This window comes from Rhodnius prolixus, unplaced genomic scaffold, assembly GCF_049639745.1.
Source record: "Rhodnius prolixus isolate KJV_2025 unplaced genomic scaffold, Rpr scaffold_5, whole genome shotgun sequence".
Taxonomy (NCBI): Eukaryota; Metazoa; Arthropoda; class Insecta; order Hemiptera; family Reduviidae; genus Rhodnius; species Rhodnius prolixus.
This window is the reverse complement of record NW_027411624.1, coordinates 13,224,035-13,244,786: the sequence shown is the minus strand read 5'-3', so window position 1 is coordinate 13,244,786 and position 20,752 is coordinate 13,224,035. Positions and strand designations below refer to the sequence as shown.

Sequence of the window (20,752 nt, the reverse complement as noted above, 5' to 3'; positions counted from 1 at the left end):
CGTTAGATGCAGTTGTATTTTCCTCTCCAAACACTGCCATATCGCTTCCTTTGCCTTCGCTTCACATATTTGCAAATATACTTTATAGCTTTCACTGAATTGCAGTACCCAGCATTTATGTGCGCGTTATACGTTTTTAGTAGTAATGGAGAATATGGTACCACCCAACGATTATCAACGTCAATAGTATTGTTCAGTACTTTTAGTTTAATGGATTTTCCACCATCCTCGGTATAATTTATTCTCGTATTAATAATTGCAAAAAACTGTTTTTCATGGTTTTCATGGTTACACTTTCAACAAATATTACTAATTAAATGCTATTTTGATATTTTTAAAATATTTGTTCGGGAGCACCTACAGCCCCAACTCTGTTTTAAAAAAAATTTGCAAAAACCTTCCCGGGGATATACCTAATAATTTCCCAAATTTTCACGGCGATTGGATGTATGGTTTTTGAATCTATCGAGTACAAACAAACAGACACACATTCATTTTTATATATATAGATGGCAATTTTATATTTTTCACAACTTGTATAGACGTCGAACGTCAAACACGCTTAACTGGTTAAAGGGTAAGAAGAAATATCTGTAGCAGTTTAATGTAGAAGCAAATAAATAGTAAAGATTGCTCTCAAAGAAGAGGAGTATGTGCGTATTTTACCCTTCATCGAGAAAAGGATACTTCTAAGTTTTTATTTGAAACTTTCAGGTTTGTAATAACTTGTTACTTTAGAGAAATTTACAGGTCGGATCTCTAATATTGTTTTTAATTTCGAAATTCGTCTACTAAAATGAATAAAATAAATTTACCGAAAATTCCTTAATATCAAATCCACAGTTCGATTTTCATGCCAAGGTTGGATCATACACATCAGGTCGGCTAGTTTTGGAAGTAGAAGATCAGAAAAAAGCAAAAATTGAAAATTTTGGCCAGTTTGACTAGAAATTACTTATTTTTATTTATTTATTTATATTTGCAAGTTGCTTCCGTCCACGACACCTAAATTGGTACTTAAACCTTAAGCTGGTCCGAAAAAAAATGAGCATTATTTTACTTATTTTTTTTCTGATTTTAGAAAAAGAACTTTCAAGATAGAAAATTGAGCCGCTTGCTCCGAGGAAGATGACAGGATTTTAGCACAACATGATCAAGAAAATGAGGCTCCAAAAAATGCAAACATACCTAGCAGTCTACGATAGGCGAATCTTTTTTGTTAACTGTGATTAATATTTTATACACATGAAGGAATTTTCTCAGCATGTTCTAACAGGTTCAACTCTAAAATTTCATTGCAGATCGTAAACATCAAGTATAATTGATGATGGTTTCGCATACAACGAATAATCATCAAATAAATCACTAAATTTACAAAAGTTTACTATAAAATGGACATTTCTTTCTGTGCGATTAATGCATAAAATATTTATAGTTTCAGATAAATGAAAGAAGCTCTGCTATTACAGAAAATGTTAATGCAATTCTGGAATAAATCCTGTGCAGCGTAGTTCTGTGCTTTCACAATAAATACATAGGATTTCTGAACACGAGAACATCTCTTATGTCTTTATGCATTAAATTTTAATGCGTTAAAGATTGCGTGTTCACACTTCTATGCATTATTTACAGCTCAGTAAATTTTGTACAGTAAGAAATTATAACCACTAAACTATAAGATGAAGAATAGGTTATTACCAAAGCTTTAGTAAACATGTTGTCAATGTCGCTTGAATTATTCTGTGCAGTTCTCGCATTTCAAAACCAACAGAGACATTTTTCAATTGACATTCAAAATGATTGCTTGCTAATTAATGCCGCCCAAGAGATTCGTTCAACAATTTTTCAAATTCACAGGCAACTGTAACAATGCTCATGATACATTAAATTTAAAGACCAATTGCTGAAGTTACAGAGCGAACAGATAACATACGAGGGTCGTTTGAAAAGTCCGTGCAAAGTCAGAGAGATAGCACTACTGGCGCGTAACGAGGTTATGTTTAGTTAGTAGCATCTCTTGGAAGAACACACACCAAGTTTCAGCCAGATCGGTCTATTTCTTTGTGTTTGGCATTCGTTTGAATCGAGGAAGTCGAGTGATTTTCTCACGCTTGACCAAAAACGAAATCGTGTGAAGTGTTGCAAGGACGGTTTTGCAGCTGTTCCAGAAGAATCCGCATGACTTTTAGCGTCGTTTCGTCACTGTGGATGAAACATGGATACATCACTACACTCCTGAGACCAAAGAACAATCTAAACAATGGGTTACCAAGGGGGGAATCTGCGCCAAAAAAGGCGAAGACCGTTCCTTCGGCCGGAAAGATTATGGCGACTGTCTTTTGGGATTCGCAAGGAATAATCCTCATCGACTATCTGGAAAAGGGTAAAACTATTACAGGTGCATATTATTCATCGTTATTGGACCGTTTGAAAACCGAGCTGCAAGAAAAACGCCCACGATTGGCCCACAAAAAAGTCCTTTTCCATCACGACAACGCACCAGCTCACACCTCAGCAGTTGTGGTCGCAAAATTCATGGAAATAGGGTTCCAACTCGTTTCACATCCCCCCCTATTCTCCAGACTTGGCTCCCTCGGACTACTATTTCTTCCCCAATATGAAGAAATGGCTGGCGGTAAAAAGATTTTATTCAAACGAGAAGGTGATTGCAGAAACGAATGGCTATTTTTCAGACTTGGACAAATCCTATTATTCGGAAGGGATCAACAAACTAGAGCAGCGTTGAACGAAGTGTATAAGCCTAAAAGGAGACTATGTTGAAAAATAAAAAAGGTTTAACCCAAAAAATTAAGTAGTTTTTATTTTTGCACGGACTTTTCAAACGACCCTCGCACAGATATTGTTGTCATTCCAGTAGAAGAGACTTCCAATTTAAAACAACACTTCATCGCGGGTACTATTCACGACTTGTGTGGTTTAACTGTAACATTGAGAACTATCACGTAGAAGATCATGCCTCTAGGTCACCAATGACCTCCACGTAATGGCTAAAATGCAATTTTTATTTAATAACAATATTAAAAAAAGAGAACATTGAACCGTTATTTGAAGAGTATGCCAAGGCCAGCTTGAAAACCACTCTAGTTTAATAAAAAATATGCATTTTCTTTTTTGGATGATGAAAATAATAATTGGGTAAATTGAGCAGTTAAAACGCGTGTGGTTTTCAGTACGTATTGATTTTTCTTTCAAAGTTTAATTAAAAGTTTAATAATTAGTTCGTAACAGTTTAAGAGATAAGATGAGTGTATGCATCATCAAGACTACAAAAGAAAAAATATCGAACTATTTAGATAAACTGAATTTATTCTATTAATATTCATCATTCAGATTTAAATTGCAATTTTGTTGAATACGAGTATATCAGTGATATTACCGGTGTTCGCCGATAAAGCGAAAAGTTTTGCCAATTTGGAGTGAAATGCAATCATGCGGTATTGCGTTTATGGTGCTTATACTCTTGACAACTCAATTTATTCGGGATGGAACATGACGTTTTAGGCGTTTTGCTTACAACGTTCTGTCGATTGGTTTTTTTTTTATCAATGTGAAGAAAATTCACAAGAAAGGGTGTTGATAAAAAAGGAGGAAAGAGAAAATTAAAGGAGGGAAACGTAGCGGACGAACAAAAAAAAACGAAATTAGATTAACTCGCTGTCAGCTCTAGATTCTGGTGCCAAGGAGTGGTTATCCCGATCTACCGGTTCCTAATCCTTATGATTTATAGGATAATAGGTGGTTATCAAATTCGGAAGATTGTATGCCATCCTGAGAATCTTTTATTTCAGGCCAGTTTTGGTATATCAGAGAGGAAGGTATTTGCGGGGTCATCAGGAAATTTATACCTGACTAACGGGCTCCTTACTCTTTGATCTTCAGGAAACATACTTAGAACTCTGAGAAGTTGAGGGCCGAAGGAACTCCCCCACCCGAATGATTCCAGGTGAGCCTGAGGTGAAACTTTCCCACATGGACATTGTCAACTCAGAGGTCACTTGAAGAAGATGAGCCTAATGAGTGCGACTACTCTCAGCAATAGGGAGATTTATTTCAATATATCTCCTGACTGACAACGATGCTTATAATCTAAAAAATGTTAGAAGAAAGAAAGACAACTGGGAAGAAGATGCAAGAGGAAGAGATGTTATTAGGGCTTCAAAGACTCGGCTAGCCCCAGTAAAGGGGGTACAATAGAACTTGAAGGCTACAGTGCCTCAGTTAATTAATAAAACTATTTTTCAGCACTGTGGTAAATTTTCTTCAGTCATTTATCGCAATTAAATGGGGATGGGAATAAAATTAAATTCAAGACAAATTCTTTGCCCTGAACTTATGATTCAAGCTCTAATGACAGATAAAAGACGGAGACCGATCAGGAGTTTACAAAATAAAATAGACTGCATATTACGATGAATATTTTGATTTGCATTGATAATATCTTATCGGATAACACGAAGCAATCGAACTTAATATAAATCATTAGCTTTCTACTACGGTTTTGTCCATTTCCTGCCTGGTTGTAACTAAATTTGGCATCATCACAATACCTTTATTGAAGAACAAGACGTTAAATAAAACAAAAAAAAATATATCATAAGTAAATAAAAAAGATTTCATCTCTTTCTGTACCGGAAACATGAACCAGTGTTCACTTAAATGTGAATTCTACGATCTGAAGAATTCTCGCGAACAATCCTTCAATGTCAAAGCACTTAATGTCATCGTAATGCGATAATGATCCATCAATCACCACACCCAGAGAATTACAAGGTGTCCTGTATTCAGCGGCACGCTGATTTATTATTTTCATCCACTAAAGGAAAAATAAAAAGAAGAATATAACCTTAATTTTTGAAATCAATTTAAAAATAATGGGTGAGACCGCTGAAATTATTGCCAGTGTAGAGTTCAAATTCTAGCCCATATTAGTATAAATATGATATCTATGGTATTAAATCTAGACAGGATTAAACAGGATTCATTAATATCAATAACTTCGTAGAATCAAATTGAGGAAAATTGGAAATTAAATTAGGCGACTACTTTCCAAGTAATGTAAAATACTATTTTGTTGCTCTAGAGCAGGGATCCCCAAACTACAGCCCGCGGGCCACATGCGACCCCCTGAGGACGTTTATCCGGCCCCCGCCGCACTTCCGGAAGGGGCATCTCTTTCATTGGTGGTCAGTGAGAGGAGCACTCGTATATGGCACCACCGCAAAGCGCTGCGTCGCTCATTTACAGTACTAATTCCGATGACGCGCGGGATGCACGCGTCACGGCTCCGAAAACAGTGTAAAATAGCAGCCAGAAGTAGGAAGAAAGGCAAAACACTATAACTAAACCGGACATTGACCATCTCATTAGCCAAAAGCAGGCCCATAGTTCCCACAGAAATACTGGGTAGTTTGTTGTTTTAAATTAACTTGTTCTTTATTTGAAATATTCTATTTGTTCCCGTTTTTTTTTTTTGTTTTTTTACTTTAAAATAGTTTGTTTTATAGTCCGGCCCTCCAACAGTCTGAGGGACAGTGAACTGGCCCCCTGGGTAAAAAGTTTGGGGAACCCTGCTCTAGAGTATTATTCCACTTTCAAATCCTTAACCACCTTCTTTCAGCCACCTCAAGAGTTGTTGACTCCTTGCTGCTCCGAGCTGACCGAATAACAACCTTCGTGGGATTCGACGTCTTCCTTCCATTCTCGCTAAGTACACGACCCACTTCAATTAACCACACTGAATGGGGTACCTATTTCATTAAAATTTATCTCCAAAAAAAATATCCCAAAGGCCTAGGCTTCTACGTTAGCTCTTCTGTTACTGGAGAACTCGGAGCCACATAGCACAGAGCACAAACTATTGAAGTCTGGCTGATGGTTGAAGCAACAATAAAATTATGAGAGAGAGAAATGATTAGGAAAAAGAAATAGTAGTCTCCCAAAAAAAATTGAGATTCTGCATTCAAGATGGAGGTACCTAGTATGGAATTGTTCTTTAGTTCTTAGATGAACTTGGAGTTCTGAAGACGCTGTTGAAGCGAACTCTTACCAAACATAACCAGGGTAATATTGTTTTTTTTAATTAGGAAAGAAAAGTGAAACTAAGGCTAAAATTAAATAAAATATAATAAAAAACGATAATAATAATTTATTATAAAAAAGAAGAGAAGAAAATTAAAACGGTAGACGTGATAATGCGGATGTTTATTTCCCTGAAATGTTCAACTCAACTAAAAGCAAGAGAAACATTAACTACAGATGTAATTTAATTAGCAGGAACTTTTGAAAAATTAATTATGAATTTCACCATTATTATTTGTTGAAACTTTAATATTAAATTTACTTTTCATTGGCCCAGTTAACTTAAAAAAGTAAATAATCGTTTATAATTTCTATTTTATTTAAATTTTAGTTTTATTACAAGTTCTTTAAAGTCTAATTAATTTAATTTGTTTAAATATTAAAGTGAAAGATGAAAAAAAAGCATTGTTTCAATTATTCTGTAATGGGGTCGTAATTAAAACAAGAAAGGGAATCTGGATGCTACTAAAATACTCTAAAAATAAGTTGGCTTAAACTATAAAATAATTTAAATTATATGGCAGAGATGGAACTAGAAATTAATTATTCTTAATGATTGATTCCTTAAAAGATATTATCAACTTGGAACTTGGAATATCATAAAGAAAAACTTCGCAAGAGAAGGAGTGGTGAAAATATATTCTCGAAGGAATTAAGTAAAGAAAATAAGTAATTACACAAGAAAACAGAAATGATGTGATCCGACAGGAGATACAGATAACAGAATTAGAAAGAGCAAATACTTAGGAAAAAAAGTGAGCTATGATAGACGAGATTATCTTAGAAGAATGCTCTCTTTGATGGGTGCAGAAACTGATAAGGAAGTATGGGATTGACACTGAGTGATCTCGGGGAAATCCACAGCACTGAATTGAGATTGGATTATTGAGAAATGGAATAGAAAGCAGCCAGTGGATTATGGATCAAGCGAAAAAGTCGCAAGTGTTAAAGGAAATAGAAACAAAAGTGAAGAATTGCCCTTGCGTCTCATTGAAGTCATTTCTCTTTACTCCCTCACATACAACTTTTTTGACAAAATTTGACCCGTTTTACTTCCGCTTATTTTTAATTTTGGACCCCAATCATTCGATTCTTTTAGCCAAATAAATCATAACGGCACCTCTGTCACTTAAGTCCCAATTCATGGATGTTATTTGGGTAAGTATACAGGGTGTTCATTTTAAAACGGCTCAAATGCATTTCATGCTTAAACGGTAGAGGAAAAATTTGTTGCCCGTCACCTCTAGTTTCAGAATATGTGACTTGATTTTAGATTCCTGCCCGCATACGCGGCTGACGCGCGACCAAAAGTGAAGATTAGCAGTTGACCCCCATTTTCATATAAACCGTTTTAAAGAGTATACAAAGTTGTGAAAGAAACCGGAAACCGCAATTCGATATCTTCCAAATTAAAGGTGCTAGGCCATTTCAAAATCTGGTATTTATTAATCATATTTCAATTTTTTTAACTTGTTATCAAAGAGAAAGAAGAGCACGCGATAGGTCATTTTTATGTATTTTTTCATCCCCTTTCTACTGAAAATATTTCCAAGGCAGTAAAGCTAGTATTTTTCTTAACATCGGGAAATAAGTCGTTTTCCGAGTGATTTTTCTAAGAAAAATCAAACGTTAAGAGCTTTAGATGTTCTCAAGCATACACAAAATGGCTAAATATTAATTTTACATCTGTTACAAACAAGAAGGTTTGATAATTATTTGGTAATTTTGGGAGAGTTGCGTTTAATTGCCAAAAAAAAAAAAATTGGAAACCTCCTGCCACCACATTTAAGTGATCAATATCTTTCATGTAAAGGATCAAACTTATTCCTTAATTTATCAAATAATGCACTTTATACAACTTGTGCAGCATGTACTGTGCCTTCAAAGGTGCCTTCTCCGGCTCGCAAGCTCGCAACTGCTCTCTGTTATCTGAGGAGAGATAACTTTTTATACTCTTTAAAACGGTTTATATGAAAATGGGGGTCAACTGCAAACCCTTACTTTTGGTCGCGCGTCAGCCGCGTATGTGGGCAGGAATCTAAAATCAAGTCACATATTCTGAAACTAGAGGTGACGGGCAACAAATTTTTCCTCTACCATTTTTTTTTGCTCAGATTAACCGTTTAAGCATGAAATGCATTTGAGCCGTCTTAAAATGTACACCCTATGTAAGGAAAATCTTTTAACCCTAATCCAAAATGGAAGAGATGGATGAAAATGGATAATGTGCACCTTCTTTATATGCTTAATATAAAAATTGTAATTAATATTTAAGATAAATTTCAAATTTGAAGAAATTTAGGCTGAAGTGCCAGTTTAAATATTAAACTGTAAATATTTCTTGTGGCACAAAACGTAATTATAAAGAAAATTAAAACACGTAAATCGTGTGAGTATTCGCACCAATTTTCACGTACACATTTACGTCATCATTCCTTACATACCAAAATTTTGGATTTCTAAATTTGTAATGCATGTAATTTGCACATTCAAGGAGATTCATTACTACGACTACGATGAAGGCCAATTAGAGAGTTTATAATTAAGCAACTGCCAGTTTGATTAGCACCTTCATTATTAATTGGAAGATCAAGTTATCTCTCTTACAATAAAGAATGTAAAGAGATATCTTTGTTAATTGTAAAGTGCAAAAATAGCTGTTCCACACAAAAGAGAGTTCACTATTTTCTCGATTTAGGTCAATTTAATTGAAAATAACAAATACAAGAATTAACTTCCTCTATTTTTTGGAAATAAAATAAACTACTCTACATGGAGTCAAACTCAATTAAAAAACTCATGCTCCATGTATTTCTGGAAGTTGGCCACTGTAATTATATTAGGTTCTTTTTTTTTTTGAAACTGTTATCTTTAGGAAAATGTTCCATGTTGTCAGTTTGAACGAGTAAATGCCACTCAATCCACATATTATGTATAATTCGAAACGATTAATTATTACTCTGTTCAGAAATTTCAACTTCACTTTACATGCGGGTTTTTTTATTATGTTATTTTTTAGTTTGTATTAGTCAAAATAATAGTTATTAATGTTTTCTCTTCTTTTTTTTGTCTTTTTGTGTTATAATTATGTGATTATAAAAGCTGACGAACTGTATTCAACTGAAAACTGAATTTTTTTTTTTTTTTTTGGAAGTAATTAAGCAGATGTTATTTTTAAGTGAACCTCCGTTAAATATTTCAAAACTAGTGTTAGATGGATCTATTTCGAGCGGAAGGGGTTATAAATGTTTTATTCTAAGGCATTTTGTGTTTAGAAGATTATTATATATTTGGACTTCCGTTAAATTATTAGATAGTATCTTTTCTAAAAGAAAAAATTGTTTTAAAGATTCATGATCAATAAAGGTTAAAACAACTAAGAGACGAGGTCTCAGGAGTGGTGGCTCAACATCACTGGGCAGAGGCAGGCGAAGGAGTTCATTAGGGGGCTATTCGCCGAGGCAAAATTAATCCGTCAAGGCCGTGGTGCTATAAGAATAATTGTAGGCCTATTAACTGGGCCACTGCAGGCTCAGGAAACACATGCATTGCATGGGCCTGGCAGATGATAGCCTTTGTAGGTTCTGTCAGGAAGAGGAGGAGGATACGACACTGCACGTGTTGTGTCAGTGTGAGAGGCTTGTCTGGGCTAAGGATGTTACTTCTCGGGGAGGAAAAACCAAGACCTGGTGAGCTTTACACCAGGAGTCGCTCTCCAGCATTAAGAGTCTGATTAAACGGACGGGTCTGGAGTGGAGGGAGCCACAATAGATCCAAAGGGGTCTCAGTGGCGTAGGCCTTTAAGGGCGCCCTAATTTAATCCAACTAACAGAGGAAGTCGCTTATCCAAAGAGAGAAATACCTTGTCTGTACCTCATACTCCCCTTTAAATGATGTTTTGATGATGCAGAATCTTTCTCTCGCCAAATGGAGCAATAATTAAATTGGTGGACAGTTGTAAGTGTTAAAAGTTTTGCTGTTCCACAATGGTAGCTGATATTACTCATGAACACTGAGACGAAGGGAATCTAGAGCCATTACAAAGCTTGATTTAGCATTTAAGAATTAGGAATTTCTATGGAGAAACCCAACAAATGATCATATTTAGCAGTTTTTTTGAAAAAGCTTGTGTTCTGCGGAAATGAGAGCTGGAATATTAAAGGAAGTTCAGAAAAACAAAAATTAAAGCTCTTCATGGATTTCACGAAGTAAAATGATTTTGGAACGGATATAGCTAAGATAAGAACAATATGCAGACCCCAAATAAACTTTAACTGATAATATCCATCATCTAAGCGTGATAGAGGAATTTTGGAAAAAGAGATGCTTACGGAGGCAAAGTTCTTGAAAGGAAGAACCCAAAGCAAAAACAAAAACAAGAATTTTAAATTCAAAGAAGGATCTGTCAAGCACTAACTTCCTCAACGTCAAACTTTAAATTTGACGTTACAGCTGATTTTTGTAAAGGTATTGAAGCCTCTCTTTTCAAAATACTGGTTGGTTGGAATAATTTTTATAACTAAGATAACCTAGTAAAATACGTCATGAAGTAACCCTTAACTACATAATTATTAGTTACTTTCAATGGTAATCTACATCAATCAGATAACAAATCAATAAATTACCCTCAAGGGTTGTTTCAAAATTGAAAATTTAAACATTTTAGAAGGTTATATTTTTCTGGCCAATTCTTCTTTATTAAAATTTTTTTTAAAAATTTATTTGTTATTCACAATCTATAAAATAATAAAATGCAATCAGTGAATATGATAGAAGAAGACTTCATGGCTGGATCAGCTTGAGGAGAGAAGCTGCCCACCGGCAACACTCTCGCTGGAGTTTCTTGTACTATTGAAGCTGGTCACGAGGCCAACAGCGTTTCAATCGTCGTGGAATGGTTTTGGAGGCGAGATTTCGGACAAGAGGATTGGTACAGAGTGGAAGAGAGTCAAAGAATTTTCTATATTTAGATTTAGATTCGTCAGTTACGTATGAGATCTTGATGTCATTATGGATGGTGGAGTTAGAGACATAAAATGGAGAATTCGTAATCTGACGGAGTATTTTGGATTGGAAGGACTGGATCTTTTGTGAATTTGAAAGTTTGGCTGAACCCCACAGTTCGAGTCCGTAAGTCCAGATAGGTTTTAGTACGCAGTTGTATATTAGTCTTTTATGTTCCAGTGGCAGCTTAGATTGTCTGCCAATTAGTCGCAGTAGTAATTTGTTTCGTCGGTTGAGTTCAAGTCTTTTCAGTTTAGTGTGCGGATTCCACGTTAGCCTTTTGTCGATGAACATCCCAAGGTAGCGAACTAAATTAGCAGAAGGAAGAGGAATTGAGTTAAAACTTACAGAAGGACAAGAATTACGACTCAGAGTAAAAGTTATCTGTTCGCACTTTTGAGGATTGAATTTGACTCTCCACTTTCTGGCCCAGGGTTCTAGTTTGTGTAGATGAGATTGTAGATGTGAGGAAGCTGTAGTGGCGTCTGAGTTAGAAGAGAGAATAGCAGTATCGTCAGCGTAAGTGCAGAGCAGTGTGTGCAGAGTCAGTTGGTAGGTCAGATGTGTACATAGTATAGAGAAGCGGTCCGAGAATACTACCTTGAGATACACCAGCTCGTGCCAGAGAGCATTAAAAGTTAAAATTACGTTTTAATTACTGGCTTATAGAGTGGCTTCCAGAAGAAAGAAATGAAATACCATTTTCTTGGATTAAAAACATTTTTGCTTAATACACTGTGATTAATCCACAATCTAAATTCCCAAGTCTGATGAAAAATAAAGTTAATTGGACGAGAGCAATTTCTTTTTTTAGTTTTCGTGGACTCAATTACCTTCAACTGTAAAGGGCTGATTTTGGAACTGACCTAAGAATACTTTGAATCGAAAACAAGATTTATTAATGAACGGACCTAAACTAACTCTCCTCCGCTCGATGAAAAACTGGATTCATTGAGAAAATTAACATAATTTCTGAATGACTACTTTGTTATTAAAACGCTCTCTTACCAGCTGTAATATTGTTAAAACCTATTTCACACTAAATGCATAACAATGGCCTAACAAAAGATTTGAATTTCTACTACAAAATAGAAGCGTAAGTTTAGTTCTGTTTACTCCACAAGATAGCAACATTCTGTTAACTTTTGAAGTGCTAAACTCAGCAAATGGATTACCTCTACCCACGGACCAGCTTGAACTAGTTCCATAAATTACTCGCAGCTTCAATTAAAGTTGGGTTTTCACTATTGATTCATTAGAAAACCTACTAGAAAACAAAATTAACAACTAATTTACTGAGATAGTCTCTCTCGTAACTATTATAATGTGACAGACAAGTGGTTTATACCTAATGGCAGCTTCTATTAATAGTTTTACTTCTCTTGCTTATAGTAAAGGGAATTACGGCAATCGATCAAAATTAAACAACTCAGGAAGGCCAGTAGATGAATCCTTAAAGCTGCAGGAAGGCTTTCGTAATATAAAATAGGTGCCTTATATTATTCTTTAAAAAACAGGTCATTCATTGATAAAATCAATTAACTGTACTTCTTGAAATATTTTAAATTTAAGTGGCAAAAGCACTTGGTCCAGTCATAGCTTTTCATATTTATAATTTTCCCAAATTGTAAAGATTCAACACCATTGAACGGTAAAATATTTGTTTTGCCATTGAATACATTAAATTAACTGAATAATTTATTTCAGAAGCCATTTTAATTAATTCCGTGCTCTAAAAGTAAATCTTTGCAATAATTCAACTCAAATTCAGTAGATGGCGCTGAATGATAACAGTAAATTTATTTGAATTCATATTATAAACAGAATTTAAAACAAAACAATGTACATTATTTCATTGCATTTATGCACTTTTGACGTGAATACGTCTTTAAATTTGCTATCATATGGAGGCAATCCAAAAAACCTAATGATAACAAAATCAGGGGATACAGTTTGGCGTTATAGTTTCGAATCTATCGTCTACATCCAAAATTAAATTAAACCACTGGATAGCTAAAGGATCAAAGAATTCATTACGATAAGCGAGGACTGTGACGTATCGAGCGCGGTGGAGGGGGAAGCGCCGCCATTTTGAGATCATTTTGCTGCGTATCGAGATTTGCAAATGGTATAACTTTTGACTCGGAGAAGCTACGATGTTCGGTTTAAGTTTTAATCGTCAGCAGACGTCACAATCTATCGATTGTATATAAAACATTAGTGTAAAATGGTGACAGTGAATATAATAAGGTGTTAGAATAAAAAAAATATTATCAAAAATATATAATGTCGGCCTATACGCGTCGAATAGCTAAAACCAAATACAGAGATCGTATACGGTTTGAAAGGGCTTCTCAAGAACAATCGAATGGTAATAATAAAACACCATATGACCGAGTCAAGCTGTGCCGGGAACGTAAAAGAATGAATGTGGCCGAGAGGATCAACGACGGTGTCAGTGTACATCTGCAGCTAGGGCGGTTGAAATTATGCAAGTGGATGATGAAATCGCTTCTACGAGGGTCGTTTGAAAAGACCGTGCAAAAATAAAAACTACTTAATTTTTTTGGGTAAACCTTTTTTATTTTTCAACATAGTTTCCTTTTAGGCTTATACACTTCGTCCAACGCTGCTCTAGTTTGTTGATCCCTTCCGAATAATAGGATTTGTCCAAGTCTGAAAAATAGCCATTCGTTTCTGCAATCACCTCCTCGTTTGAATAAAGTCTTTTTCCCGCCAGCCATTTCTTCATATTGGGGAACAAATAGTAGTCCGAGGGAGCCAAGTCTGGAGAATAGGGGGGATGTGAAACGAGTTGGAACCCTATTTCCATTAATTTTGCGACCACAACTGCTGAGGTGTGAGCTGGTGCGTTGTCGTGATGGAAAAGGACTTTTTTGTGGGCCAATCGTGGTCGTTTTTCTCGCAGCTCGCTTTTCAAACGGTCCAATAACGATGAATAATATGCACCTGTAATAGTTTTACCCTTTTCCAGATAGTCGATGAGGATTATTCCTTGCGAATCCCAAAAGACAGTCGCCATAATCTTTCCGGCCGAAGGAACGGTCTTCGCCTTTTTTTGGCGCAGATTCCCCCTTGGTAACCCATTGTTTAGATTGTTCTTTGGTCTCAGGAGTGTAGTGATGTATCCATGTTTCATCCACAGTGACGAAACGACGCTTAAAGTCCTGCGGATTCTTCTGGAACAGCTGCAAACCGTCCTTGCAACACTTCACACGATTTCGTTTTTGGTCAAGCGTGAGCAATCGCGGCACCCATCTTGCGGATAGCTTTGTCATGTCCAAATGTTGATGCAAAATATTATGTACCCTTTCATTCGAGATGCCCACAGCACTAGCAATCTCACGCACCTTCACTCTTCTGTCATCCATCACCATATTATGGATTTTATCAATGATTTCTGGAGTAGTAACCTAAACAGGGCGTCCAGAACGTTCAGCGTCACTTGTGCCCATATGGCCACTCCGAAAATTTTGAAACCACTTATAAACTGTTCTAATCGAAGATGCAGAGTCACCATAATGTTTATCAAGCTTCTCTTTAGTCTCCTGAGGCGTTTTGCCTTTCATAAAGTAGTGTTTAATCAACACACGAAATTCTTTTTCGTCCATTTTTTGAAAATCACTCGACTTCCTCGATTCAAACGAATGCCAAACACAAAGAAATAGACCGATCTGGCTGAAACTTGGTGTGTGTTCTTCCAAGAGATGCTACTAACTAAACATAACCTCGATACGCGCCAGTGGTGCTATCTCTCTGACTTTGCACGGACTTTTCAAACGACCCTCGTATTTTAAAACCATTGTTATATTCAGTAAGTCTTAAGAAATTTCGCATGCCTTTAGCGGCCGGCCAAACACGAGCCATCGAGCAGGGAATGGGCTGTCCAAATAGATGGAATAAAATTAAAATGCGGATAAAACCACCAAGTAAATTGTTTAAATAATAATATATTAATGCCATTAATTAAAAATTAAATTTCTTCATTCTAGATATTCTGACAGGGAAGAACTAAAATTATTATGTTTTTATTATATTATCTTCGTTATCTTCTTATGATCTTATTGTAGTTCCATGAGTCCATCAATTTACTACAGAAAAATAGTTAAAACAGTATCTTAGCGGAATCATAGAACTATATAATAATAAAAACAGTATAAACAAAGGGACTGGTTGTAATAGTCAGGTGATAAAATGTTCAGTTAATGTTCGGACACCTGACAGGTAACACCATTTTAAACCATTTATAAGTAAATGGGGCCTTCGTCATTATCTTTTAGAAAATATTACGCTAGTATTTTCTTGTAAATAGTGTTTTTTTGTAACATTTCATATTTTATTATATGAATAGTTTTGTAGGTACATTATATTGTCTCTATTTCAAATTTATCAGCTGGTAGCTATGAAATTGTAGAGAGTTTTGGCACTTCAAATATAATAATAATTGTCTTTATTAATTATATTTTCATTTATATTCACAAAAATCACAAAATTAAAAAATCATCTACAAAAGAAAATAACTAAATACCCGTATTCTACAATCATTTTAACTAAAGACACACATCTTGGTCTTTCTTGGACCGTCAGAGTGGGGCCCTGTCACGATTACTCAATAAATACTCTAATGAAAACAACAGTAAAGGAGCAAAATACGAAGCTGAAATTAAAGAAAGACAAAACAAGCTCCGACTTAAACATATAAAGAAAATAGAAGTCTGTACAAAGGAAACCAATCTATAGACATTATTTTAAATTTTACTTAGTCCTAAGTTGATAGGCATGATTACAATATTTTATTAAACATCTCTAATCTTTCCCGTTAATGAACTCAAAGTATCTCACTGGCGGCTAGAAAATATTTATTAAAGTAGTCCTTTCTTATTTCGCCCAATGCTGGGCTGTCGGCTAAAAAGTGAAATAAGTCCTCGTTTTCAATGTAGCCACACATCTCACATTTAGTACCATCAATCTTAAAATGTTTATACGTAATTCAGATGCAATAAATCTCCTCTACATTTAAAGATCCAACTAATACTATCTAATGACAATGAGCAATCATATAGATAGTGATTCAATTCAAATATATGTTGTTTTAAAAGGAATTTATATTAAAAGTAAATAGTTAATTTTCGATAAAGGACATTGAATATGTTGTTAGCCAGAGTTCAAGAACGAAGTAGCTCACTTTGCCTTGCATTGTTCCTTGTACTCTTAATGCACGGTCAATATTCTTAAGAATAAATTTAAATCACGGGGGGGGATGACGTTAGAATGGATTATTTTAGACTTGGATGGGTCCTGCTCTGTATGAAATTGCTGTTGAAATGGTATCCATTCTTTGGTCCCCATTTCTGCTAGGTCCAGTCCAGGGATTTATCCAGACTTTTTCTTTGCGTTCTGATCTTCTCTGTTCTCAAGTTACCAAAAACATCTTTCACAAATTAGCGATTGTAACTCAACCGAGCCAATTTTAGAATCTAAGCCATTTATTTCCAATCATATAATGCTCGCAGACTAAATGAAGTATGTATTTCTTCCTGCTCAAAAGCCACTCTCAGTAATTGCTAAGTTAATAGGGCTAAATGCCTCCTCTTGAGATAGAAAACGGCTTTATCACTTCCTAATAATTGCCTGATCTAAATCTGGCCATTATTCCAACCCCAGTTCAACCTCAAGATGTCTCAGAAAGCTGTACTTCCACAGCTGTTATCAACTGTTACTAGAGTAACCTGGCTTAGGAACTTAGACAGAAATCAAATTCTCTTATGGTACAGTTAAAGCACAATATATATATTTTTTACCAACTTGTAAAAAAAAGTATGTAAATTTTTATGTATCAATCCAAAAAATCCAGTTCTTCAGCTTCAGATTTCCTTCAAAAACTTGAAGTACACTGAAGAACACCTAACGGTTTTTTTTCTCAAAACTGGATGAGATCATAAACAATTGGAGATTGTTGAATCTATGGGAATGTTGACAGCAAACAAATAAAACTGTTTCTACCTAATATAACAACCAAAAATAAGATACTTGAGCAAAAATAACTGATGGAAAACGATATTTCAAGATGTCTGAACAAGATCTACCCTAACCAGTTTTTACAGTTACAACAAATAAATAAAATAAAATGAAATCCTTTATGTAACTATTTATCATTCTTTGTGTATCTTCTGTTTGGATTTAATTATTGCCGACGGTTGTTTTGGTCTTCAAGAGAATGTTTAGCAGTGATGACATTCTATGGGGGACCATTTCGAGTGTAGAGTAGGAGAATAAATGTCGGAATATTTGTTATCTACAAAGAAATATCTATGCACATGTTCATATTTAGCTGTGTTAAGCTCTGTATCAACATAATATAGAAATCTGCTTCACATTTATTAAATGGTTTAAACACAAATTGAAATATCAAAACAGTAATGATAACACTGTAAAATATTTTTGGCAATCCTTTATCATTAATGTAAGAAATAAAATTACTTCTACTCCTTCTTCTCCATCTTTCTTTTTGCTTCCTAATCATTAAATTTCTGTTCATTATAGCAAAATTTAGTATTGTATGAAATTTGAGTTGACATTTATTTCCTGCTAAATGTTTTCATTTTCTTTTGAAGGTATTTTCGTTTTATACTTCTGGTTTTCTTTTATTTCTGTTGAAGAATCTGTCAACCAACATCTTTAAATTGAAGAAGGTTTAACTTTCCTTTTTTTTAATTTGAATTATTTCCTCATTTTTTAAAATTATTATTTTTTATTAGGCGCCACGGTAGCCGAGCGGTTAGAGGCGAGACCTGCGAAGCTAATATGTATTGTGGTACTGGGTTCGATTCCCGTGCTCTAGGCCTTGGATTTTATTTAATGGTTAATAAAAGAAATTTACAGTAAAGTATGTTTGCTAGTCGCCTCCGTCCATGACACCTAATTGGTAGTTGGACGTTAAGCCCCTCCTGAAAAAATAGGCGATTACTTTTTTACTTCTATTATTTTTTATTGAAACAAGAGGAAGGTTTCTGTTCTTCAAGTTACTGCAGCCAAAAAAGGCTTTTTGTACCAACAAATAAAGTTGTAGAAGACCAAGCCTCCATTCTTTAGGAGGTCAATGCTTTTTATGTCCTTTTATGCATCTTGGACTCTTCTGGTATCAACATGTTAGAGGTCTCATGTTGAAATTTAGAGGATAGCAAACATGGAAGCCTTCTTGAAGCGGTCACAGGAGCTCTAGGTTAATCATCATACGCTGTTAAGAGTTCTAAAGGTTTATTTTGATACTCTTTTACAGTTATTGCAAGATAAGACTCGTTCTTTTACCAGCCGCTTTTTGTAGTATATTGACTCCTCTAGTTTCCAAGGCTCGAAACGCAAACCAGCTGTCGCCGTGCACTCACTCTATCAGAAGGAGACTTTTTCTCTCCTTCTATCAAACTACCACTGGAACTCACTACCGGTAGCTTATAGTGCCGGCATAAGGCCAGATTTGGTCGGCATTGGCACTATGTGTTAGACCAGATACTTCCTTTTCTACGAGAATTGAAAGAACCAGTGTCTAAGTGTTTTACACCCTGCTTAGAAAACTAAAAGACTTTAATTTAACGAAGGGTCCATTTTGGTATATCTGAGGAGGGTTCAGGGGCGAGGAGTCCAATAGATAATAGGGGGATCCCTGGATGGCTTTGTTTCCTTTGCCAACTGGAAGTCAAACAACTAGAGCCAACATCCAGAGAGTGTTTTGGGAAGAAAGGAAATAAGCCCAATGCTTCTTGAATTACCACGTGTTAATATGTTTCCTCACAAAGTTTGTCTACTGAAAGAGGCACAAGAGAAGATAGATCTTCGACTTGATGACAACTACTGCTTCTTTAGGGAATTGGTGGAAAATATAATAAAATTCAAACTGACTCCCATGAGAGATTCTCAGATTTCATGGATATCTTGAACAGGAGTGGCTGTGTAGGGCTTCATCCTAGCCACCAATAACCTCTTGGAAGTTGCAATGCTTCATTAAAAAATGAAAATAAAATAAAAGGAAACGTTTATGTTACTAGAAATATTAATAGAGTTTAAATGATTTAAATTCCTAATTTGCAGTTAACGGCGCTTCCGTCAGAAATTCCTCGTTAACCCCTCAAGTTGATGTCTTAGAACTTTTAGTACGTAAACCTCACTGATTCTTACGCTTATGTTTTATTTATTTGATAATTAAATTTGATTTTAAGATGCACACTTCACACACGAATCCTGGTGTAAACAATTAAAAATATAATGAAAAATCGAATTTGATTGTTAATTTGGGAAATTGTAGCGACAGAAAATCGTGCTAAGCTGCACATCTGTTTTTTGTTTAACTCGTTTAAATAAGTTTAATGTGGTACTTCACATAAATACTTAGCTTCCAAAAACAAAAAACAAAAAGAATACTTGATTAAGAAATAAATAGCATCACTTTTTCCCATGTGATACTTTTACTCTTTATTACTAATATTTTTCTGCAATAATCATTAGTTAAGTTTCTTACAAACATAATTATTTAAGCAAAAAATAACCACTCATAATTAATAAAAATATCTTGTATTAGTTTTACTGGCAGCTTATTAAGGCAAAATTAATTATCATAATTGTAGACGCGCATGCCAAGTGCGGAGAGATGACAACCGTTTAACAAGCAAATTATTACAAACATTCTGCTCGTATTTAAATCTTGGGTAATGATTCTTTTTGAGTTTGTTTTGTGTTTTTTTGATAAAAGTGGAAGCCACAATAGATGATATTTATGGAGGCTGTGGACAAGACTATTCTTTCTTCTGAGAGTAGTTTTTGGTGCTACCTTTTAGCGAAAGTGATTCCAACTATTCTATTTTGCAATTCTTGTTCTTTTTTTACTCCTTCTCCTCCTTCTCCGTCTTCTTTTTAAAATAAGATTAAGAGGATGAAGAAGAAGAAGATATGGATAGACGGAAACCGGTTTCTGTAAGACAACACCCAGCCCTAGAGGACGACTGCCGCTGTTAGCCGGGCTGTTAATCGTTTTCCACTAAATAACTTCATTCTTCTTATTTGAAGACTTCCCATTAAAAATATATAATTAAAAATTATATTTATGCCAGTACGTGGCATAAATATAATTCTACTCTCCCAGCACCATGGGAGGTTTTTTAATATTGCATGTGCATGAGCGCGCCCTGTTGTACGACTCGACAATCAAACATCTTATATCCTTACAGAAAGTTGCTTATTTTTTGTATTTATTTAATCAACATACAACTATCGTGCTTTAAGTTGAAGAAGGTTTTTTTTAATATTATGCATAGAGGTACTTTAAATTAGCAGAGTTAGTTTAAGTTAGAAGTAATCGATAGGTCGACGAAGGAAGCCATCGAAAGAGAGGACATTGGAAATCACAAGTACATTGGTACAAAGCTCTGGTTTCCCCTCAGGAACTTTTCCTCGAGGTTTAGTACTAGAACGGAGTGGTAAGACAATTCTGTATTAAAGAATAGTTCACGGATGGATCGTGAACTACCAAAGGAACTATTTTTTGCTGGAGTATTTGACACGAGGTATTCACAACCTATGGAAAACTTTACCACCATCTTCTAGTCGGGACCAGAAGATTACCAGGCCCTTTCCGACA

General features: G+C 35.1%; 1 long non-coding RNA gene across 1 annotated transcript; it reads left to right on the top strand.

Moving 5' to 3' along the window:
• Positions 1 to 293: 293 nt before the first annotated feature.
• On the top strand, positions 294 to 1,549 carry LOC141457737 (uncharacterized). Its single transcript, XR_012460508.1, has 3 exons — positions 294 to 714; positions 1,082 to 1,276; positions 1,436 to 1,549. It is a non-coding gene; the product is annotated as an uncharacterized lncRNA (long non-coding RNA).
• The last annotated feature ends 19,203 nt before the right edge of the window (positions 1,550 to 20,752 follow it).